This window comes from Panthera onca, chromosome B1, assembly GCF_046562875.1.
Source record: "Panthera onca isolate mPanOnc1 chromosome B1, mPanOnc1 haplotype 2, whole genome shotgun sequence".
In the NCBI taxonomy this organism is placed as follows: domain Eukaryota; kingdom Metazoa; phylum Chordata; class Mammalia; order Carnivora; family Felidae; genus Panthera; species Panthera onca.
Window position 1 is genome coordinate 4,968,466 of NC_138342.1, and position 21,724 is coordinate 4,990,189.

General features: G+C 55.2%; 1 protein-coding gene and 2 long non-coding RNA genes across 8 annotated transcripts in view; 1 reads left to right on the forward strand and 2 right to left on the reverse strand.

Moving 5' to 3' along the window:
- Window positions 1-426: 426 nt before the first annotated feature.
- LOC145715436 (uncharacterized) lies at window positions 427-6,258 on the reverse strand. Its single transcript, XR_014137569.1, has 3 exons — window positions 5,861-6,258; window positions 1,356-1,508; window positions 427-1,003 (listed from the first exon to the last, which is right to left on the reverse strand). It is a non-coding gene; the product is annotated as an uncharacterized LOC145715436 (long non-coding RNA).
- The window catches only part of LOC132692732 (janus kinase and microtubule-interacting protein 1), a 249,392-nt gene continuing 232,811 nt past the window's right edge, over window positions 5,144-21,724 (forward strand). For 3 of the 6 annotated variants that reach the window (XM_078446276.2, XM_078446277.2, XM_078446275.2), the window contains exon 1: window positions 5,144-5,490. The gene's annotated coding sequence lies outside the window, so the exon portion shown is untranslated. The remainder of the gene's footprint in view (window positions 5,491-21,724) is intronic. The other 3 variants (XM_078446279.2, XM_078446278.2, XM_078446280.2) reach the window with 2 other exon arrangements.
- On the reverse strand, window positions 16,387-21,700 carry LOC132692734 (uncharacterized). Its single transcript, XR_009616549.3, has 3 exons — window positions 21,562-21,700; window positions 19,495-19,856; window positions 16,387-16,946 (listed from the first exon to the last, which is right to left on the reverse strand). It is a non-coding gene; the product is annotated as an uncharacterized LOC132692734 (long non-coding RNA).

The following is a 21,724-nucleotide window of genomic DNA, read 5'->3' on the forward strand; positions in this document are numbered from 1 at the left end:
ATGTATCTGCACACGGGAGAGGCACGGAGGCCTGGTCACCGGAAGGCTCTCGGGGGTCACCCCGGTGTGGCGAGATTCAAGGTGACCTTTGTTGTCTCCTTTATATCCGCCTGTACTGTTTGAATTCTTTACAATAAGCATGCATTATTCATAGAACCAGAAATAGCCCACAGAAAGCTGTTTTCCTTGAATGGCATAGAGGAGAAGAAAGAGCATGTCCTGGCCTAGGGACGCTGCGTCCCAGGAGGCCGGACTCCCCGGCACGGAAAGGGATACAGAACTTGGACACTCTGCCTGGCCTCCCACCCCTCATGGCTGATCCACCTTGTTTCTGGAGGGAAATCCGCAGGCCCTCGGTGCCCACCCCGGGGCAAAGCCCTGTCCTGTGCAGGAGACTCCTTGGGCAGCTACCTTCGTGATCATCCTGTTTCTTTAAAAAATAAACTTTTTGTATTGAGATCGCTGGACACTCACATGTAAGAAACAATAACGAGCCAGTATACCCTTCACCCGGTTTCCCTCAAAGGTAACACCTTGCAAACCTATAGTTACAACATCACAAACCAGGCAACCAACGTGGATAGGATCCACCCGCCTCAATCAGATTTCCGTGGCTTTACCTGAGCTCACGCGGGCGCATGTGTGCGCGAACTTAGTTCTGTGCGATTTTATCACTCGTGTAGAGTGGCCTGTGCACCGCCACAGTCAGGGTAGAACCCAGTGCCATCCCGCTACCCCTTTACAGACACAGCCACCACCCTCCCCCTCCCCAACTCCTGGTGCCACGCATCAGTCCTCTATTTCTATAATCCCGTCGTTTTGATAAAGTTCTATAAATGGAATCACGCAGCTGTTGAGCTCAGCATAATTCCCATCGTCATCTTTTAGGATCTGAACGTGAGCTGATGGCAGCGTGGGCTTGGGGTCGGAGACCTGGCTGCAGTTTCCAGATCCTTTTGTCTGACTCTCCTTTGTCTCTTCCAGAAAATGACAGTAACAGCGCCTGCGGGGACACGGAGGGAGGTAAGCTTTTCTGCTACGAATCCCAGCAGTGTTCAGTGCACACATCGAACAGCCTCACTCTTTTAGGTGTGCCATGATCACATGCCTAGGTCCTATTCTTCCCATCACTCGGACGGTGGCACTGGGGGCCAATGGTGGAACCAGGACTCACATCCCAGAGTGTCTGGCAGGTGTGTGTGTGTGTGGGGGGGGGTGGTGTCACCATTTCTATTCGACAGGGAGGAAGGAGACCTAGGCTCAGAGCACTGATGGGACTTGTCCCAGGGACACAGAGCTCCCCGCCCCTCACCTGGCACTGGTTTTGCTGTGCCCCCTACCTCAGGGCATCTTACCAGCAGTGGGGTAGTTTTCTGCTACTCAGGAGATACAGAGAGCCTGAGCGGTGTCGGCCACTGTGGAAGCCAGGTCTGCTGGTTCCGATCCCCAACTCAGCCACTGAGTTGGTGCCCTGAGGCAAGTTATTGAACCTTTACATTCCTCGGTGTCTAAGGATAAGGAGGGAGGGATTGAAATGGGTTAATTTCTATGAAGCTCAGACAGTGCCCAGCACACAGTAAGTGCTCAGTAAACGTGAGTCGTTATTATCAATGTGATGGTTTATTTATCCCCAGAAGCAACTGCATTCTGGCTCTCCTGGCTGTGAGACCCTGCGCAAGCTGCCTAACCTCTCTGTGCCTAGGGTGGTTGTGCAGATTAAATTAGTACACGCAGCGTACCTGCATCCGTACCTGTTTGGAGCAAGCTTGGCCAGCGTTTGCTCTTGTCAGGTACCCCTCCCCCAGCACCGTTCACCACCCAGAAGGCAAGTCTTACAAGTTGGATCAGCCTAGTTGGGGGCGGGGGTGCCGCTCAGAGGGTTCTGACCTGTCCTCCTGGGACCGTGGGTCAAACTGCCCGGATTCTGACCCTCAGCCTCCTTCGTCTCAGCCAACGCCACGGTCTCTTGCCTCCACCTTCCCACCCAGCCTCCATGCAGATGCCAGAGTCTGCCAACCAACTCCAGGGGCGTCATGGCCTGTTCCAAATTCCTTGATGACCAGAAGTCCCAGTGAGGCTTTCAGGCTCCTTGTGATCTGGTCTTGCCAGCCTCTTAACCTCGTGTGCTCCCTACGGGGCAGCAGGCCTGGAATCCACGGCTCAGTCTTTGTGCCTCTATGGTCCCTCTGCACGTGCTGTTCCCTCTGCCTGGAAGGCCTGCTTCCTCCCTCTTTGTCTAGCTGCAGTGCGCATGTCTCCTCCTCCAGGAAGCCCCTCCTGACTCCCTGAAGTGGTCCCAGGAGCTCCTTCCCTGGCACTCGTATAGTCAGGGTACCCCATCATAATGCTCCACTGTGGTCTCTCCCACTGACCCATGAGCCACGGGGCAGAGACAAGCTGTCTCCCTGCCATGTCCCTGCTGCCTGGGCAGAGCATCCCTGTGCAGTGGGTGCCTGTGTCCGCGGGATCCCTGATGCAGCTGGTGGGGCCTGCCTTGCCCTTCTGTACTTGACCAGGCCTCCTTGAATCCGGTCACTCATGGCCTTCCTCCAGAACTCCTGATGGCTCCCTTCCCACCGGAAGGTCAAGTCCAAACTCAGGACCTTCACACTGCTGTTCACTATCCCTGGAATATGCTCGCTTCCTCTTTGTCCAGCTAGCTGAGGCTCAGGGCTGACTTCCTCAGGGAAGGCTCCCGGACCTCAGACCACGCCAAGCTCCACAGGATGTGCTAGCTTCGCACCTTTCCCCCCTCCTTAGGAATGATCACAATTGTAGTTAATAATTCTGTGACTTACAATAACATCCTGGAACCTGAGAGGGTGGCCTTACTTGGGAAAAGGGTGATTAGATGTGATTAAGTTAAGGGTCTTGAGGTGAGATAATCCTGGATTAACTCGGTAGGTCCTAAGTCCACTGACAAGAATCTTCATAAAAGAGGAGATGGGGGGCACCTGGGTGGCTCAGTTCGTTGAGCGTCTGAGTTCAGCTCAGGTCACCATCTCACGGTTTGTGAGTTCGAGCCCGCATCAGGCTCTCTGCTCTCAGCACAGAGTCCACTTGGGATCCTCTGTTCCCCTCTCTCTCTGCCCCTCCCCTTCTTATGCTCTCTCTCTCTCCCAAAAAGTTTTTAAAAAGAAGAGGCATGGACAGAGGAGGCAGCCACAGTCATGGGAAGCCACATTTGAGTGATGTGGCCACAAGCCCAGGAGCATCTGGAGGCCCCAGAAGCTGAAAAAGGCAGGAAAGAATTTCCCCTAACAGTTTCTGGACTAGGGACTTTTACCCTGTAATATTACGAGAGCACACATTTCTGTTCTTTTAAGCCTCCTGGTCTGTGGTAATTTATTTTTATTTTTATTAAAAATTGTTTTGAGTTTATTTCTTTTATTTTGAGAGACAGAGCACAAGCAGGGGAGGGGCAGAGAGAAGGAGCGACAGAAGCCCAAGCAGGCTCTGCACCAGCAGCACAGTGCCTGATGCGGGGGCTCGAACTCACAAACTGTGAGATCGTGACCTGAGCCGAGATCAAGAGTCAGACGCTTAACCGAATGAGCCACCCAGGTGACCCTGGTCTGTGGTAATTTATGATGGCGGCCTTCAGGAAGTAGCAGAGATCCATATATATTAGGTCATTTAATCCCTGCCCAAACCCACCGATTATCACTGTTTTAAGGTCCATTTTACAGACGAGGAAACTGAGGAAAGCCAAGGGTCAATCACTTGCCTAAGGTCACCAGCTAGTAAGTGGTCAAACCGGGATCCCTCCCCTGACCCCCAACAGCTTGGTCCCAGCAGAGGCAGGCTAGTGGGCACTGACTGCTCCCCGTCTGGAACGCAGCAGGAACCCCTTCCCCAAGACCCTCAAACGTGGACGGCCTGTCGAGGGGCTGGGAGCTCCGCACATCTTCGAGAGCGGCATCTCTGAGAAGAACGTTTGTCCTCTTGGTGAGCTGAAACCCGCCTCCCTGCGACTTGGAGGTCTGGGCTCACGAACTTTGAGTCTCAGGGTACCTGGAAGGCTGTTCTGGACAAGTTTGGACCCTTGGCTCCCACCTTGCTACCTGCTCTGGATCCTGGGACCCGGGGCCTCCTCATCCCTAGCGAGGAGAAAGTGGTGGTACCTGCCTCTCGGGTGGCCCGGAGGGGTGGTTCAGACAGCAGATCAGCGCACTTCAAATACGTAACTCTGACGTTGCCCCCACAGACCACTTTCCCTGGTGAGATGGGCTCAGGATAAACTCAAATTCTTTCCCGTAGCCAGGGACCCTACAGCCCTGGCCTCTACCCGTCTGGTCACCCTCCTCTTGGCCATTCATCTCACCTGTCTGTAGCCCGGAGACACCCCCCTCTTCTAGATTCTCAAATCAGCCACACTTTCCTGAGATCAAGGTGCTTTCTCATGCTTATGTGAATGCTCCTGCCTTCCTTTTCTTTGCCAGAATATAAGCTCCCGGAGGGCAGGACCTTCTGTCTGTTCACTGCGGTATTCCTAGATCTTAATGGCTCCCTGGTACATAGTAGGTGCCCAATTAAATATTTGTGGAACGGAATTGAATGAATGGATCTTTGCCTCACGAAATCCTACCCTTCCTTCAAGCCTAGGCTGGACATCACATTATTCGTTCCACTATTTTTTGCTAACACGGGTTTGCCTCGCGATGAAGGCTGTCAGCTCTGGCGTGAGACTCCTGGCTCTGCCCCTGGCTAGCCGTGCCACCTTCAACACTTCCTTTCCTGGGACCCGGGACCCTGAGAGTTCCATGTGTACAAAGGCGCAGGTCGTGTCTTCCCTGACCGCCGATGGCCTTCGATGCCCACCGTCCCAGGTGAGGGCAGGGACCGGCTTCCCGGGGCCTTCAGCCCGAACTGGAGCTGGCAAGCCCCTCCCCAGGGCGGCTCCCACCCGCCCGGCGCCGCGGCCCTGCGCCTCGCCGGGCGCTCGGCCGCGGGACCCCGGCCCTTCCCCGGCGCGGGCCTCGGGGCCAAGTGCGCACGCTCAGGCCTCCCCGCACCTCCTCCGGCTGCCGCCGAACGGCTCCGGGCCTCGGCCCCGGGCGGGGGCGGGCGAGTGCCGCGCCTTCCCTCTGACTGGCAGGGGGACGGGCCAATCGGAGGGGCGGCCCGGGGAGGGGCGGGGCCGCGCCGCGAGCCGGGCGCCGGGTGGTCGCCCGAGCTGCAGCCGGGAGCGTGCGGCACGCGCCTGCCGGCTGCCCCGAGCGCGGTCACCGGCGCCGCCGCACCTCGCCCCTCGCCCCGCCGAGCCGCGCGCGCGTCTGCCCGTCTTCCCCCTTTGCTGCTTACGATTTTTCTTTCTTTCCTTTTTTTTTTTTTGCACGCAGCCTTTTTCTGTTCCGTTTTGTCCTTTTTAAGGCGGGGGCGGCGGCAGCGTAAGCTCGGGGCGGGGAGGGGGCGGCCGGATGATGCGGCGCGGGGCTGCGCTGGCTACGTCCGCTGCTGCTGCCCGGCTCGGGCCTGAGCGCCGAGCAGGTGGGTACAGGTGCGCCGGGGGGCGGGAGGCGCGCGCTGGCCAAATGGGACCCGCGGACCCCACGAGCGAGGGGCGGACCCGGCGGCAGGGGACTCGGTGACCGGTGCCGCCCCGCCCAACGCCCACCTCCCCCTCCTCCAGCCCTCGCGCCCCTCCGGATCCCTTGACGCTCTCGCGTCTCACCTCCGTGGACCCCCACCCTTCCCATCCCCCATTCCCCCCCAAATCCCCCCGCAGCGTCTCTCTCCCAGCAGGAGAACTCTGCGTCGTCTCCCTCCGTAGGCCCCCTCCCCGTCCCGCCCCCAGTGCCTCTGTCTCCCTCACGCCACCCCCATTTTCACGAGCCAAGGAGGGGGAGGGGGAACCCACCGGCTGCCTCCAGGGAGTGGCGCGGGGGGCGTGGCCGGCCGGTTCTCTCGGTGTCCTACCCACTGAGTAGGTCCGGGTACCCCCGGGTCCCGGCCGAGGTGGCACAGAGGTTGGAGGCCGGAGGCGGCGGGGTGGGGGGCGAGGCCGCCCTGCCTGCACCCCCGCCCCGCGCACAGCACCCGCCGCCTAGGCCCCTGCCACGCACACCCCCGCGCTGCTCCGCCCACGTGGGTTCGGGGAGGAGGCTGTAGCGCTGGGAAGAAAGGCTGGTACCCACCCTGCTGCCCCGCCGGCGCGCCCTGGGCGCACGCAGCCTCGGGAGATGGCGCAGAGGGATCGGCTCTGCGGGGCCGGGCACCTTGCCTGGGCGCGCTGCGTTCAAGCCCCGGCCTGTGGGCCTGCGTTAGTGCGCCGTGCCCTCGCCCCCAGCCCTCTGCCCCCCCCCCCCCCCCCACTCCATCACTCCACCCTCCCTGCTTCGGGTTCTTGAGGAGCCGGCCTCGTCATCCCTGATAGAGGCAGCTTGCCAGGCTGGAGTCTTTTGCCATAGAAGCACCCCCCCCCCCTTCCCCACGACCTCCCCTCCCCACACACCGGAGTCTGCCTTTCTCCTGATGGCTTGGCCGGCCTGGGCTCTCCGCCAGCCTCTGCCCGGCTCTTTAGACTCCGGAGATACTGTGTCTAACCGCGGGTGCTCCGCCACCCCCACCCCTTCCACGCGCACTCACAGGCACACTGTCCTTGGCCTTTGCTTGTGCTGTTCCCTCTCTAGGAACGCCATTCCTTCAACTGGTCGGCTCCTTCTCTACCAAGGTCAGGGAGAACCCCTCGCCCCGCCTGAGGTTCCTTGCATGGCAGAGTGGGACACACTCTCGTCCTGTCTGATGGCTTCAGCCTGCCAGACCAGATTAGGAGATCTTGGAAGGGCAGGGGCAGCCTCAGCCCCTCATATGGGGTTCCGGGGCTCCCTGCACCTGAGGGGGGCTCTCCCCACGAACTCTGTCTGACCTGCTGGTGTAGGGTGAGTCTGTGGGGGAGCTGGCTTCTCCTCCAGGACCTTGGGCAGAGCCCAGATGGACAAGGAGGAGGGGCAGGTTTGGGGATGGCATGGGTGGTCAGGACCCTTCTCAGATGCTTGTCCAGCAGGGCAACTTCCCGGATTGCTGCTGCTGAGAAAAGTCTTCCAGAAGGTGGGTGATTGCCAAGTGTTTGTTGCTGAGCTCTTGCACGTGGGTTGTAACGCTGAGCATCTCTGCAGAGCATGGGGGTAATTCTCATTTTCAGACTTTTCACGGTGAGAGGCCCCTCAGTGGGTCAGAGCGTGGGCCCAACAAACGCGATCATTGCCATTGTCCTCCTTGACAAACCATCCTGGCTCCCGCTGCCCCTGTGACCTCACCTGTTCCTCACATCCTGGCTTCCTTGGCCCTCCTCTCTCTCTCCCTGCCACGCCGTCTCAGCTAAGTGTGCCACCTCTGCGTTCCCCAGACAGGTCTTGACTCTTCGGCTTCTCCCCCTGTGCTGTGGTTTTGTTACTGTTGTTTTTGGGGGAGATGTTCCCCTCCCTTGTCTGCCTGGAGAACTCCTATTCATATGTTAAGGGCCAAGTCTCTGGGTCCTTCTTTGGGATGTTTCCTGACTTTGGCAGACAGATTGTGGGTTCTCTTATCTGTGCCCTTTTGGAACATATATCCGTGTGTGGTTTCATATCTGTGTAGCTTTTCCTTAAGCAGACCTTGCCCACCGGAGACTGGGGACACAGTGAGGTCTGAGGGGCAGCCCTGCTTTGAGGGGGGCTCCGCCTTCCAGGGGGGCAGTCAGGGATGGAGCTTGATGGTCTGTCCTCGGCCTGACCAGAAGGTTTCACGGTGAGGAGGCAGGAGGGAGGCCCCACCCTCTTAGGGTACAGGGTGGATTGGGGCCAGGAGGGGAGCAGGAGAAGGAACAATTTTCTGAGGAAGGCATAAGCCAGCAGCCAGTGCCGCCCTTCCTCTCCTCGGGCTCTGGAGCCAGACTGCCCGGGTGCCATGGCGGCCCCGCCCCTCACTCAGCTGCAGACCAGCAGGTGCCTCCCCGCCCTGGGCTTTGAAGCTAAAACGGGGTGCCTCCCTCAGAAAGATTGGGGATGACTGCACTTGTGTTCCAGTTCTCCTCGTTTGATCTCCTGAGGGTGTCTGAGCCCCCACAGGGCTTCTGAAGTGGGGTTCACCTTTGTCCTGTTCCTTATGGTCGTGTGATCCCGGGGAACAGGATTAACCTTTCTGGGTCTCCCATTTCCTGTCCAAATGGGGGCAGCGGTCTGTCTGGCTGGGTTGATGTGGGGATCAGAGTGCGGTCTCCGGGCACGGGAACCACTGAAGTGGCCGTGATGATGAGGGAGTGTATGGTTAAAAAATGAATCTTTTGGTTTTGTCCCAAAGCGGCCACCCCAGTTAGAGGCCCTCCGCGTCCTTCCCTAGCTAACAACACCAGGCCAACGAGCTAAATAAATAGTCAATGCGTGGGAAAGACAGGCGGAGGGGGTGCGTGCGTGTTGGCTGCTGGGAGTTGTGCACATCTGTGTGAGAAGGTGCTGAGGGCTGCGGGCAGGAGTCCTGAGCTCACCTCGCGTGCAGAGAAGGCCACCCCCCTGGCCACCCTCCGTCATCCGAGCTTCTTTCCTGCTCAGTGGTTAAGCCGTGAAGGCACAGGGTGGGGTCATGGGGGCTGCACTGAGGACCGGCTCAGACCCTACTGGCTGTGCCACCTTGGGCAAGTCACTTAACCGCTCTCTGCCCAGTTCCTTTCTCTGCGACGCTCACGTGAGGAATGTAGCTATGGTTGCTTAAGCTCCCACTCCTGCTGTGAGTTCTCTCCCCGAAGCTGCACAGAACCTCCCTAGGGTAAGGATTACGTGAGCACCTGACAGGCAGGGGCTGAGTCCGGAGGTGGGGGCGGAGGCGGAACTCAGGGGGCGGAGGGGAGGGGTCCCGTGCTCCAGAACTCTGGTGTTGCTTCGTGGAACACGCTGATCCCTGTAATGGAAAGTCGACCTTCCCAGAAGGCCCGTGCGAGGAATCAGTGAGAGGAGGCTTCTCGGTGCCTTTAGTCGAAACAGGTTACCTTGAAGCCAGTAGCAGCCATTAGGGTTGCTGGGATCTGAGGCTCAGGAAGGGACCCCAGGGCGGGCCAGCAGTGGGATCTTGCTGGTCATTGTCATTCTAGCCCTGAACACGGTCAGAAAATGTTTCCCTTGCTCTTGCCTGTCTAAGGCCGGGTGGACAGCCCAGGGATCATGGGCCAGCGGGGAGGGGCAGGAACAAAGAGGGGGGCCTGAGGGCCTCGGGCTCTGGGGCAGGGGTGAAGAGCCCTTCCTGTAGGAGGGGGGAGGGGGAAGAGCTTGCGGAGAGTGGCCAGGGCTGGTTCAGAAAGACTTGAAAGCAGCGGAGTGGGGGCAGGGCCTGGGGCTCAGAGTGAGGGAGCTCCCCGCCCCCCCCCCCCCCCCGCCTCCACTGGGCGGGGGGACCGAGGCTCTGCTCTTGCCTTCGGTATTAGTATTTATTTTTGGAACTGCCACAGGAAATATTTTACTTCTCATTCATCTGTAGAAATGAAATAAATGCCATTTTTCTTCATTGTAACAGTTAACATTTGTTAAGCACCTACCAAGTGCCAGAGTAAACGCCGGGGTGGGGGGGGGGGCGGCAAGCTGTGGCCCATCAGCCCGCCGCCTGCTTCTGTAAATAAAGCTTTATTGGTACCCAGCCACGCCCACTTGTGCACCTGCTGTCTGTGGCTGCTTTTCTGCCGTGCTGACAGGGTTACCTAGCTGGGGCAGTGACAGTTACTGCCTGGCCCTTTGCGGCTGGAGTGTGCCACCCCCCTGGTCTGTGCTGTCCCTGATTTGAGTTCATTCAGTTCTGGACACAAGCCCAGAGGGAGGTACCTTGCGCCTCTCATTTTACGGATGGGTACAGCCTGTAGCCTGCCCAGGGTCACAGAGCTGGTACATGGGGGAGCAGGGATCTGCTCCCGAGCAGCCCACATTATTACTTTTTTGGGGGGGAGGGAATTTGTATTTTTTATTAGCTTCTAATTTGAATTTTACCACGTTTAGAGAATATGGTCTGTATACTATCGATTTTTAAATATTTATTGACAATTAAATTTTTTTTTTTAAGTTTTTTTCTTTTGAGAGAGACAGAGACAGTACGTCAGCAGAGGGGGGGGCAGAGAGAGAGGCAAAGAGAGAGAATTCCAAGTTGGCTTCAGGCTGTTGTCGCAGAGCCCGATGTGGGGCTCGAACTCACAGAACTGTGAGATCATGACCTGAGTCAAAATCAAGAGTTGGACGGTTAACCAACTGAGCCACCTAGGCACCCCTCTTTTTTTTTTTTTTAATTTTTAGTGCTTATTCATCTTAGGGAGACACACACACAGAGTGCAGTGGGGGAGGGGCAGCGAGAGAGGGAGACACAGAATCTGAAGCAGGCTCCAGGCTCCGAGCTGTCAGCACAGAGCCCAATGTGGGGCTCGAACCCACAGACCGTGAGATCATGACCTGAACGGAAGTCAGATGGTTAACCAACTGAGTCACCCAGGTGCCCCCTCCTTTTTTTTTTTTTAATTAATTAATTTAAATTCAAGTTAGTTAACATGCAGTGTAGTATTGGTTTCGGGAGCAACCTGGGACCTGATCATTTTTAAAGGATCTTTGTGTTAAATATATATGTAATATTTTTAGTAACGGTTAACATATTAACGGTTAACATATTTCATAACCGGTCAGTGGCGTGGAGTATGTTCACACCGTTGTGCCACCATCACCGCCCAAGTCCAGAACTTTCCCGTCCTCCCAGAGTGGCAGTCCACGTTCTTAACCATGACTCCATGCTGCCTTGTGGGAGTTTTGGAGGAAAAAACGCAAACGTCAGCGGCATCCTGACTTTGCACAGGAGGCTTTGGATGGAAGCTTTGCGTTTGAGCGCTGGGTCTGCCATTTACCAGCTGATGGGGGATGAGGCACGTGAACTCCTCTGTACCCGCTACAACTCGGTGTCCTCATTTGTAAAGCGGGGACGCCCCCAGTCCCTGTCCCTGGAGATGGCGTGAGGAAATAAAGAGTCGAGGTGAAGGCCCAGCCTCGTGGGGTGGACAGTGGCAATGATGGGGCGCTACGTCTGTCCTCTCTGTGGCCCGTGGTGCCCCCTTTATCCTTTCCAGGTCCTGGAAGCATCCTCGGGTCCCATCACATGCCTTGAAGCCCCTCCTCCTGGACCTCAGAGGACCCAGATGCCGTGTGGATGAGGCCTCCCGCTGTCCCTTCTACCCCGTGGCCCAGACTTGGCTGGAGGGCCACCTTAGAGAATGAAAGAGGGTTCTGTGTGCGACCGTCCTGACTGCCCATGTGGCAGTAATGCCCTTGTGTGTGCCAGGTCAGGGGCCCCAGTGGCTCTGCCTCGGCTGCATTTTGATTTGGGAGTCCTGGACTGGCCCCTGGTCCCTTCGTCAGAGCTGCGGGGGGGGGGGGGGTGTGGAGTGGGACATGTCACCGAGGAGGTTTTCTGCTTCCTTGGGAGGACAGGCAGCCTGTGAGGATCACAAGGTAGTAGGGGCTAGGAGAGGGCTGGCAATATTAGCTTGCTGAGACACGGGGACGCAGCCTGGCTTTCCTTTGTGTCTCCCCCTTTTGAAAAAGCGGGGCGGCCTTCACACAGCATAGGATTAGCCATTTTAAAGTGTCCCATCCAGTGGCATGTGATGCGTTCGCGAAGTTGTATAACCACCACCTGTATCTGGTTCCAAGACATTTTCGTGGCCTGCGGTGAAAGCCTTGTGCCCGCTAAGCGGTTCCTCCCCGCCGCCCCCTCCCTCAGCCCCTGGCAACCACCGGTCTGCCTTGCGTCTCTAGGGATTTGCCCATCCTGGACGTTTCGAGTGAATGGGATCCTATGTGAATGTCCTCAAGGTTCATGCAGGTCGTAATGGGGGTGTCTGTGCTTCAGCACTTTTTATGGGTGAGTAGTATTTCATTGCGCGGACAGACCACATTTTATTCTCCATTCGTCTGTGGATGGATGTGTGGGTGGTTTCCGCTTGGTGCCTGGTGCGCCCAGCGTTTGAAGCAAGGCTTCGAGTGTTAAGATGCTCTTCCGGGGGCCTTTGCTGCCCAGGTTGTGTTGTCGCCTCTTACTGCCAGTGTCGTCACCGACCCGCTCGGCGGATGCTCCTGGACAGACACTCCATGCTAGCGTGTGCTGGGAGTGGCCGGCCTGGACTTGATCTTGACCCGAGAATGTCTTGCTGGCTTCCCATTTTCCAAGCCGGGGTGTGGGAGTGCCCTGCAGCGGGAGGGGTGGCATGGGGGCCGCCTGAGTCGCCCCAGAGAGGCTGCTGACACGGCGCTGGGAGCCCGGGCACCTTTCTGTTGGTTCCTGGAACATGCTGGCCTCTTCCTGCCCAGAGGTTTTTGTGTACTGCTTGCCGTCTGGCATGCTCTTCCCTGCCCTCGCCAGAACGGTTTTCTGAGCCTCCACATCTTAGGTTAAATTTTCCCCTCCTCGGAGACGTCTTCCCTGTCCATCCTGGGTAGATGCCCACCTCCCCTCTGCTATTTCCCCTCCCCGCACTCTGTTTTCTTCTGAAGTCATCACCATCTGAAGTGTTTTTTTCCTCATTTATGATCATCCCCTCATTTATGATCATCCCCTCCCCCCTCAATGAGCTGGGGGGGGCGGGTAAGCACCACAGGACAAGAACCTTGCCTGACATGTTTATGCTCATCTTTCAACACAGGGCATTGGCGCACAGTAGGTGCTCAGTAAATAATTGCCTGTTGCTTAGAGTCCGACGTAATTTAACTTCCTGATTCCAGGCATCAGGCTCTGTGTCCTAGAACACGTTTCTTCTGAGCATCACTTCCTTTCTTAGCCAACACGGAGACCATCCGGTGTCCCTACCTCTTGGGGTTGGTGTGAAGGTCAGAAATAACCTGTGCAGCCTTCCCAGAGCTGTGCTGGGCTGTAGTAGGCACTTGGCAACCCGTGCTGCTGTTGGTGGAAGTTGGAGACGTGGTCACGGTGATTGCGCAGGAGTCTCCCTATGCTGGGTGACCTGTACGCGTGCTCGCCCAGAGGTGGGCAGGGGACTCCTGGAGCCAGGCTCCCCGCCACTCGCCACTCGGAGCTGTTGAGCCCTGAAGTGTGGCTCCTCTGGACCGACCTGCTGGCGAGTGAAAACAGGTTTCTAAGATGTTGTGTCAGCGGAGGGTGTAAATGATCTCAGTAAAAAACTTTAACAGCCATCATGCATTGAAATGATACTATTCTGGATCTGTTGGGCCCAATGAAATGTATTATCAAAATTAGTCCCATTTGTTTTTTTGTTTGTTTGTTTCTTTTTTTTTTTTAAGTGGCAACTAGAAAATTAAAAACTGCAGGTGGGGCTCGCATGGTATTTCTTTGGGGACAATGCTGCTGTAGACCCTAATCTCCTTGAGGGCAGGGGCCAGGCTCAGGGTACCCTGCCTCTGCCTTCTCCGAAGTACATGTCCCTAGGCAAGTTAATTAAATTTTGTTGTGCTTCAGTTTCCTCCTCGTAAACAAGCAGTCGGGTCTGATGACAAGCAGTGACAGTGCACACTTGAGGGCTTCCTGTGTCTCCTGGGAAGGAGCGAGAGCCCCAGTAAGAGGAGGTGTGGCAAGGGCCCTGCCCACACCAGCCTTCACTCTGGGGAAGCAGAGACCCATGCAATCGAAATAGAACACGGACCCAGTCCCTGAGACCGATTGTCCCCCGAAGAATCCAAGGAAGAAGGCGCCGTGGACTTCATACTGCCACGAGAGCCGGGTCTCTGGTTGGGAGGATCTCCATCCAGGGATGGATCTTTGCCCAGCCTGGTCCATAGCAGGTTCTTCCTAACTGGCAGCCGAGGTGACTACTCTGGGACGGCTCAAGAGCATTGGGCCACTCTGCTAAGATGAACCTCCACTTGATGGCTCTGGCCTTTTTAATCCCAATGCATGTAATCACCACATCGGGATTTTGCTGCTGTTCTCTGAAGATTTTGCAACCTCACCTTTATTTTCCATGGCTCCTGAATGCAAGACTCTCATCCCAGCAGCTTACTCACGGCCAGCTCTGATTGGACAAGCACCTGATCGGCCAGCTCTGATTGGACGAGAGCAGCTGATCAGCCAGCTCTGATTGGACGAGAGCAGCCGATCGGCCAGCTCGGATTGGACAAGGGCAGGTGATCGGCCAGCTCTGGTTGGACGAGAGCAGCTGATCGGCCAGCTCTGATTGGATGAGAGAAGCTGATCAGCCAGTTGTGATTGGTTGAGGGCAGCTACTTCTCGGGGTGTGGCACAGCCGCCCTCCTGCTGTACATATTGCTTCTGCTCCATAGCCCATCTCCATGGATTTTCTGCCAGACCTGGGAGGGAGAATGGATTTTGTCCCCAGTCCAGCCAGGAACCACTAGGGAGACACCCCCCCCTCCCTCCCCCCGTACCCGTCACGAGGTGTGTGTGCTCCACATGGACAGATGCCCAGAAGAGCTTTGTTTCAGTTCTGCAGAGGTCTCCTAACATTGTCCTCCTAGTTGTCCACAGGTACCGCCTGGCCTGCAGGTGCCTGGCATTGTACTGCCTTCTGGGCTGGGGGGTTGAGAGTGGAGACCCAGGGTAGGTAATGGAAGGCGCCAGAGTCTTCCTTTCCAGCCCCCACTGGGCCGGCACCACCTCAGTGCTGCGGAATGAATGAATTACCTGAGGTTGCACAGGTAGAAATGGGAGTGGTGGGCCTGCTCTGGCTACTCCTACAGTTGCTGATTATATATGAAAAGTGTGCAGAGGCCTTATCTAGGCGTTCAAAGCTCGCGTGGACTGCCCCCAACTCAACTGCCGGTATTTACCCCAGTGGACTGCACCTACCCCCTAAGCACTGCTCTCTCTTCCAGATCCTTGTTTGCCAGCTCCCTCTGCCTGGAATGGCTCCCCATGGCCCGCCTGTGACCTCCGCTTGCTTCATGGCCTGGTGGGCCCGCCTGGATGTTTCTTCCTCCATTCTCCCCGGGCCCCCAGGAGAGACCTGTTTGCTTACTCTCCAAGTTCAGATTGAGTGAATGAAGTCACCGCGGTTGGATTAAGACAGGAACGGCCTGGAAGCAGAAAGAATGCACCAAAGGGGCTTCTGCTCATCCTAATTTTGCCAGCATGGCGTGGCCCGCTCCTGCCTCCCTCTCCTCCCACGCTTTCAGTAGGGCGTGTGGCCAGCTACACCATCTGCCCACGGTTCCTGACTGAACCAGGCTTTTGCACAGGCTGTTCCCTCTGATCGATTTGCTCATTAGCTTTTCCTGTCCTCATCCACCCGGGGAACATCTTCCACTTGTGCTTGGGATCCATCATCAACCTTATTTCCTCCAGAAAACCTTCCCTGATGTACGTACCCTCTCCCCTTCCCCAGGCCAGGTCAGTCGTGTCCCTAGGGCTCCTGCTGCCCTAGGCATCCTTCTGTTACTGCCCTGGACATAGTATTGCAGCTGTCAGTGACTTATCTGACTCTTCCATTAGACAGAAGTCTCCAGAAAGTTCTGGGAGGCTTGAAATGCCATCTGATTCACAGTGGGATTCCCAGAACCTGGGTGGGGCACACAGTAGGCAGTCAATAGGTTTTTGGCCCTTAGTCTCACAGATCCCAGTAATGTCAGTGTTGGGAGTGGCCTCAGCAGGGAGGTGGTAGGCTCTCCTCTCTCTTGCTTGTGTTGGGTCCACTCGGCCCTTAACTAGCCTCACTCCACTCTCTGCAGCAGTCACCTCTAGTGACTACCCTGTGAACCTTAGATCCTGCAGAACTCGGGGCTGAGATACTATAGTGGTTGTGTTAGCCCAGAGATGACACTGGGGAGCCTCTCTCACTTCTCCGGAAAGTCTCCTTCCCCTGCACGCAGGGCTTTCGCTGTCTTACAGTGCAGCCTGCTTTTGGTTTAGGACAACAAATATGTTAGAAAGCTGTTCTCCAGAGTCCAAAGCATCCTCTCATGTTTATTGAAAGCTGTATTTCTTGTTAAGTTGTCCCGGTCTCACCCTTTATCCCATCCCCTCAGGATGCACTCAAGGAGGTGTGGCTTCTTTTAGGAAGTTGGCAGAACTGCTTCCTGGGTCAGGGCAGCTGGGTGAGGAAGCTCATTAAGTCGGGCAGTAATTGGGTTTCTGCAGCAAGCCCGGGGTGCTTCATGGCTTGGGACTAGGTGTTCTTTTTGTCAACCAGATACTTGATTTTGAACCAGGACCTGGATGCCTACAAATTGTGCCAAATCTGTTTAAGCCTTCTGGCAAATGGGCTCTTTAGTGACACTTGTCTCTCCCTGGAATGTGACAGTCACCCAGGATGAGCCCCATTTATGACAGCCTGGGCATTTTAGATCCCCTGAGACTTCTACAAGGGTAACTGAAAACAAATGCAAGACACTTCAGACCAAAGACACAAACAAGTTTTATGGCTGGGTAGGATATTGGAACTGGGGGGGTGCTCCAGCAAGGAGATGGGAGGAGGGGTGCCAAGTGCCCCAAACCTCAGGTGTTGACAACATAGATTGGGGATTTGGGATCTCACAGTTCACAAGCTCCTGGGTTACAGCCTCCCTTCATGTATGTTGGTGAACAGAGAGCTTAGTAGGTAAACTAAGAGGTCAAATGACCAGGAGGTTGGGGTGTAAGTTACTTAGGGCAGGATGTGGGCTGATCACTTCAGATGGGGTGTTCACTATGGCAGGTACAGAGGGACTTCTGCTCACTAGACCCTCGTTAGCATCCATGCCAGGCATCTGCAAGAACAATGCCACGGCATTTGAAAATACCCATGTTGTGGACTTGTGAATTCAACCATCCCTTCCCACTTTGGTTTGAAGCACTGAGCCATTACCACACTTGTAGTCGCTATGTGTCAGGAAGATGACTCCCAAAATATTGCGAATGGCCCCATCCCTTTTCCTTGTGGGCAGGTCAATTTGTAGCTTCAACTCCTCTGATTCAGGAAGTTGATAGTAGACATTTCTTTAGATGGTGTCCCGTGACTATTGGACAAATAATCGATGTGCTCCTGTCTGCTGGAACCAGAGAGAAGAAATCATGATTGTTTTGAAAATGAGCCATTTAAGAAACGGAAAATTGTCAGGGAGGTCATTTTGTTATCTGAATTAAAAATAATTAGCCCTTTGAAGTTCTTGCTCTACCTTTTATGCCAAACCCAGTGTCTGATTCACTTAATACAAGAGAATGCAGTAAAGGAGGAGCAGAGGAACCAAAAAGACACGAGATCTACAGAAAACAGTAAGTAAAATGGCAGACGTGAACTCAACTATACAAATAGTAATATTAAATGTGAATGAGTTAAACAATCCAATCAAAAGGCAAAGACTGTCAGAACATATAAAAAATGATCTAAAGATACACTGTCTACAGGAGACACATGTCTTTGGATTCAAAGATAAAATAGATTGAAAGTACAAGGATGAAGAAAGATCTGTCATGTGAAGAGCAAAACCATAAGACAGCTGGAGTGGCTGTACTGATATTATATAAGACAGACTTAAAAATAGAGATACGGAGGGACATTTTGTAATGGTAAATGGGTCAATCCATCAAGAAGATATAAACAATCACAAACATATATGCACCTAACAGAGCGTCAAAATCCATGAAGCAAAACCTGACCGAAATGAAAGGAGAAATAGATAATCCCACAAGACATAGTTGGATACTTAAATGCTCCACTTTCAATAATGGATAGAACAACTGGATAGGAGATCGGCAAGGAAATCGAAAACTTGAGCAACCCCGCAAACTGACTAGGACTACCAGCACCATCAGAATGTGTATTCGCAAGTGTACATGGGTCATTCTCTAGGACAGACCATAGGCTCAGCCATAAAACAGCCTCAATGCATTTAAAAGGATAGAAGAAATAATGCAACCTATGCTTTCTGACCACAAGGCAATGACGTTAGGAGGCAATACCAGCAAACAGTGCCTGGCCTGTAGCTGATGCTCTGCTCCCCTCTTGTCAGCCTGACATCCCAGACCTCCACTTGTCCTTCCCATCTCATCCTTCATCACTCTCAACACCTTTACTTCCTGGCCAGACCAAGCCACTGACTTCTCCAACCGCTGTGTCCAGCTTCCCTGTGTTTGCTCATGCTGCCCCACTTTCTGGAAACCCCATTCCACTGCCTTCCCCACCCCCATCCCATCTCCCAAGTTTGCATCCTGCTCTTCCTGCCTTCCATGAACATCTGCCTTAGCGAGCCACAGTGAGGATGGTACATAAGGAACTGACCAGAGCGGTGGTTCTCTAAGTGGGGTCCTGGACCAGCAGCATCAGCATTACCTGGGGGCATTTTAGAAATGCACATCCTTGGGGCACCTGGGTGCCTCAGTCGGTTAAGCGTCCGACTTTAGCTCAGGTCATGATATTGCGGTTTGTGAGGTCGAGCCCCGCGTCGGGCTCTGTGCTGACAGCTCAGAGCCTGGAGCCTGCTTCGGATTCTGTGTCTCCCTCTCTCTCTGCCCCTCCCCCTGCTCATGCCCTGTCTCTCTCTCTCAAAAATAAATCATTAAAAAATGCACATTCACAGGCCCCACCCTGAGCTACCGGGTCAGAAACACTGGATTGGGGTCTGGCAGCCTGACTTTTAACAAACACTGGGAAATTCTGACACTCCCTCCAGCCTGAGAACCAGGGCAGGAAGGGCTTGTCCCACTTATCCTGCAGTTACACAGTCTGTCTCTTGGGTCGTCACTAAGTGTGTGTGGGGGGGGGGTCAGTCCTCCTGTCCTGCCGAATCTACATCTGAGCACAGAGACCCTTGTTTCCCAAGGGCAGTTCCTTAAGGGCGGTTCTTCTCTGCCCAGTAAGCACAGGCTCCAACTGGCGCTCAGAGCGAAGGGTGCTTGGTTTCCAGGGGTTTCTGGTGGGAGAAGGTGGATGTCCTGACCTTGCTCTACTGTACCTTCTCCCTCTTTGTGATGGATGTGTGATTTCCAGGAAAGAGGGAAAGGGCAGAGTGTGAAAACCAGCCCTGAGCCGGGAGTCACAGGGCCCGGGCTTGCATTCTGCCCACCTACTGCCTGTAACGCCCTGCGGTGGTCCTTTCCCGAGGGTATATGTGGAGCGTCAGCCGCGTGCTGGGCACTTGGGTCCTGCTGTCTCAAAGCACACTGAGCAAGCACGATAATCATAGTTAATCACAGAACAATGCAGCAGCCTTACCTCCCTCTAGATCTGTTTTCCCATTTGTAAAATGAAATGTTTTCAAAGAAAAAAAAAGTTGTAGGGGCACCTGGGTGGCTCAGTGGCTGGAGCATCGGACTCTTGATTTCGGCTCAGATCGTGATCTCAGGGTAGTGAGATTGAGCCTCGTGTTGGGCCGTGTGCTGACAGCACGGAGCCTGCGTGGGATTCTCTCTCTCTAACTCCCCCTCCCCCTGGCCCTCCTCCACGTTCGCACACATGTGCGCACTCTCTCTCAAAATGCATAAAAACACTTACGTTTTTACAAACAGCTACACTGTAATGTGGTCAAATATACAAAGCAGGGCCATGACGGCTTATTACCGCATGCATTTTATGACCTTGAACTTAACAACTCTTACTGGTTCTAAGGTCAGTCCGTGAGAACAGGGAGGTTGATCCGGTGAAGATAGCTTTCAGAATGAAAAACTTGGGGTGACAGTTGTGGTCTTAGCAGCTGTGGCATCCTCGGCGTTGCCAGGCTTTTGTTGTGGTTGGGAAAACATTCTGCGTTTCGAGAAGCCTCATATGCCACGTTGGCCATGGGTTAGGGTTTTGTCAGAAAGTTGCCTTGCGTTTGACCGGGGGTGATAGGAGAGGCCGTACAAAGGCCTGCACAGAGCCGAGTGTTCTCCTGGCAGCTCGGGTCCACGCAGCGGGTTAACATCTGGTGTGCAAGTCATTTGAGTTTGTGTGCTGTCTGTGTGGCTGAAAACGATCACACCTGAAAAGACAGAATCAAACACGCGTGGCTCCAGACCCCTGATCCCTGACCCCCGAGCGTCTTTGCGGGGCACCAGGGCTCCGTGGCACGGGGTGTGCGATCCAGGCCCCCGCCGTCACCTCCCAACCCCCTGACCTGCTGATAGTCCTGCTCTGTTTTAGACATTGGCCACCGTCGCTTCACAGGTGCCTGTGCCTTTGTGTTCTCATCTGGCCTGTGCGACTCATGTTTGGTTCTTTGTTGGGTCTTAGGCTCTGAGTGTCCCACGTGGCCCAGGCTGGGACCTGGGAAGGCGGAGCCCCGCCGAGCAGGAAGAAGAGTGTGTTAGGGCCAGCCCTCGCTTCACCTCGTCCCTGGGAGCAGACCCGGGGGGTCCAGTGCCCTCCTGGGAGGCTGTAGGTCCTGCCGGCCCACTGCTTCTGCATAAAGGCCTCGAGTTATCGGGTGTTTGGGAAGAACAACAACCACGCCAAGGAGGATGATATCTCCCTGAAGTGACACCTGGCTGTGTCACTCCTCTACTTAGCGGGCTCCCTGTGGCCCAGGATGAAGTGCACGCTTCTTGTCATCACATCTGTGACCTCTCCTGATGCTCCTGCTTTTACCGGCTGTCTTAGCTCAGGCTGTCATAACAAAAATACTATAGAATGGGGGGCCCAAAACGATGGAAATGGAATTACTCCTGGTTCTGGAAGCTGGGAAGCCCAAGGTCAGGCTGCCAGTCATTTTTTTTTAATGTTTATTTAATTTATTTTTGAGAGAGAGAGTGAGAGAGAGAGAGAATGAGCAGGGGAGGGGCAGAGAGAGAGAGGGAGACACAGGATGCGAAGCAGGCCCCAGGCTCCGAGCTGTCAGCACAGAGCCCAACGCAGGGCTCGAACCCACGAACTGCGAGATCATGACCTGAGCCGAAGTCGGACGCTCAACCGACTGAGCCCCCCAGGTGCCCCAGGCTGCTGGTCAATTTTGATGTGAGCTCTCTTCCTGCCTTCTTACTGTGTGCTCGTGAGGGGGCAGGAGAGGGACAAAGCAAGCTCGCTTGTGTCTCTTCTTGTAAGGGCACTCATCCCATCTTGAGGTCCCCATCCCTTAAAGTCCCTAAAGGCCTCATCTCCAAATGCCAACACACTGGGGATTAGGGCTCCAACATACGAATTTGGTGGGACACAAGCAGTCTGTAACACTGACGCCTACCTTAGGGACCCTGTGACTTCCCTGAGCTTGCCAGGCCCCCTTCCTTCCTCCTGACTCTCTACATCTGTGCCTTCTTCCTAGCACTGCCCTTCTGCTGCCTCTGGAGGTGGCCTCAGTCTCACGTCCTTGGGCGCCTTCCTGACCCCCGGGCCCCTGCACGTCTTTCTGTGACAGCCCTGACCACACTGTGGGGCTATCATCTTTCATAGTCTTCCTTGCTCACTGGCTGCAGCTCAGGACCCAGGTGGGGTCCGTGTTTGAGGCTTCGGTGCCCGGCCCGGGGCCAGCAAATGTGACACCTGATGAAGTCATCCTTGACCACCTTCCTCCCCGACTCAGCTGGCAGTCACCTGGCAGGGAGTAGCCCGACAGTAAGTACACCTTAATCCAAGCCCCCCCCCCCCCCCAACCCTGTAATTAGTGTCCCTCTTTGAGCCCCTGGTCTCTCTCTACCTGTTTCACCTCCCCCCCCCCACACACACCCCACCGTCCCCTTCATTTCTAGAGTCACCTTCTTGAGAGAAGCCAGGACACAGGCTCTGCGTCCCCTCCCTGCAGCTTTGGGCACACAGCAGGCACTTGGTAGGTGTCTGTTGAAGAGCGCCCCAGGCACAGCACACCACGTTGGGTGGCTGCTGTAGAAAGGATGTGGAAACCACAAACGAAATCGGCTT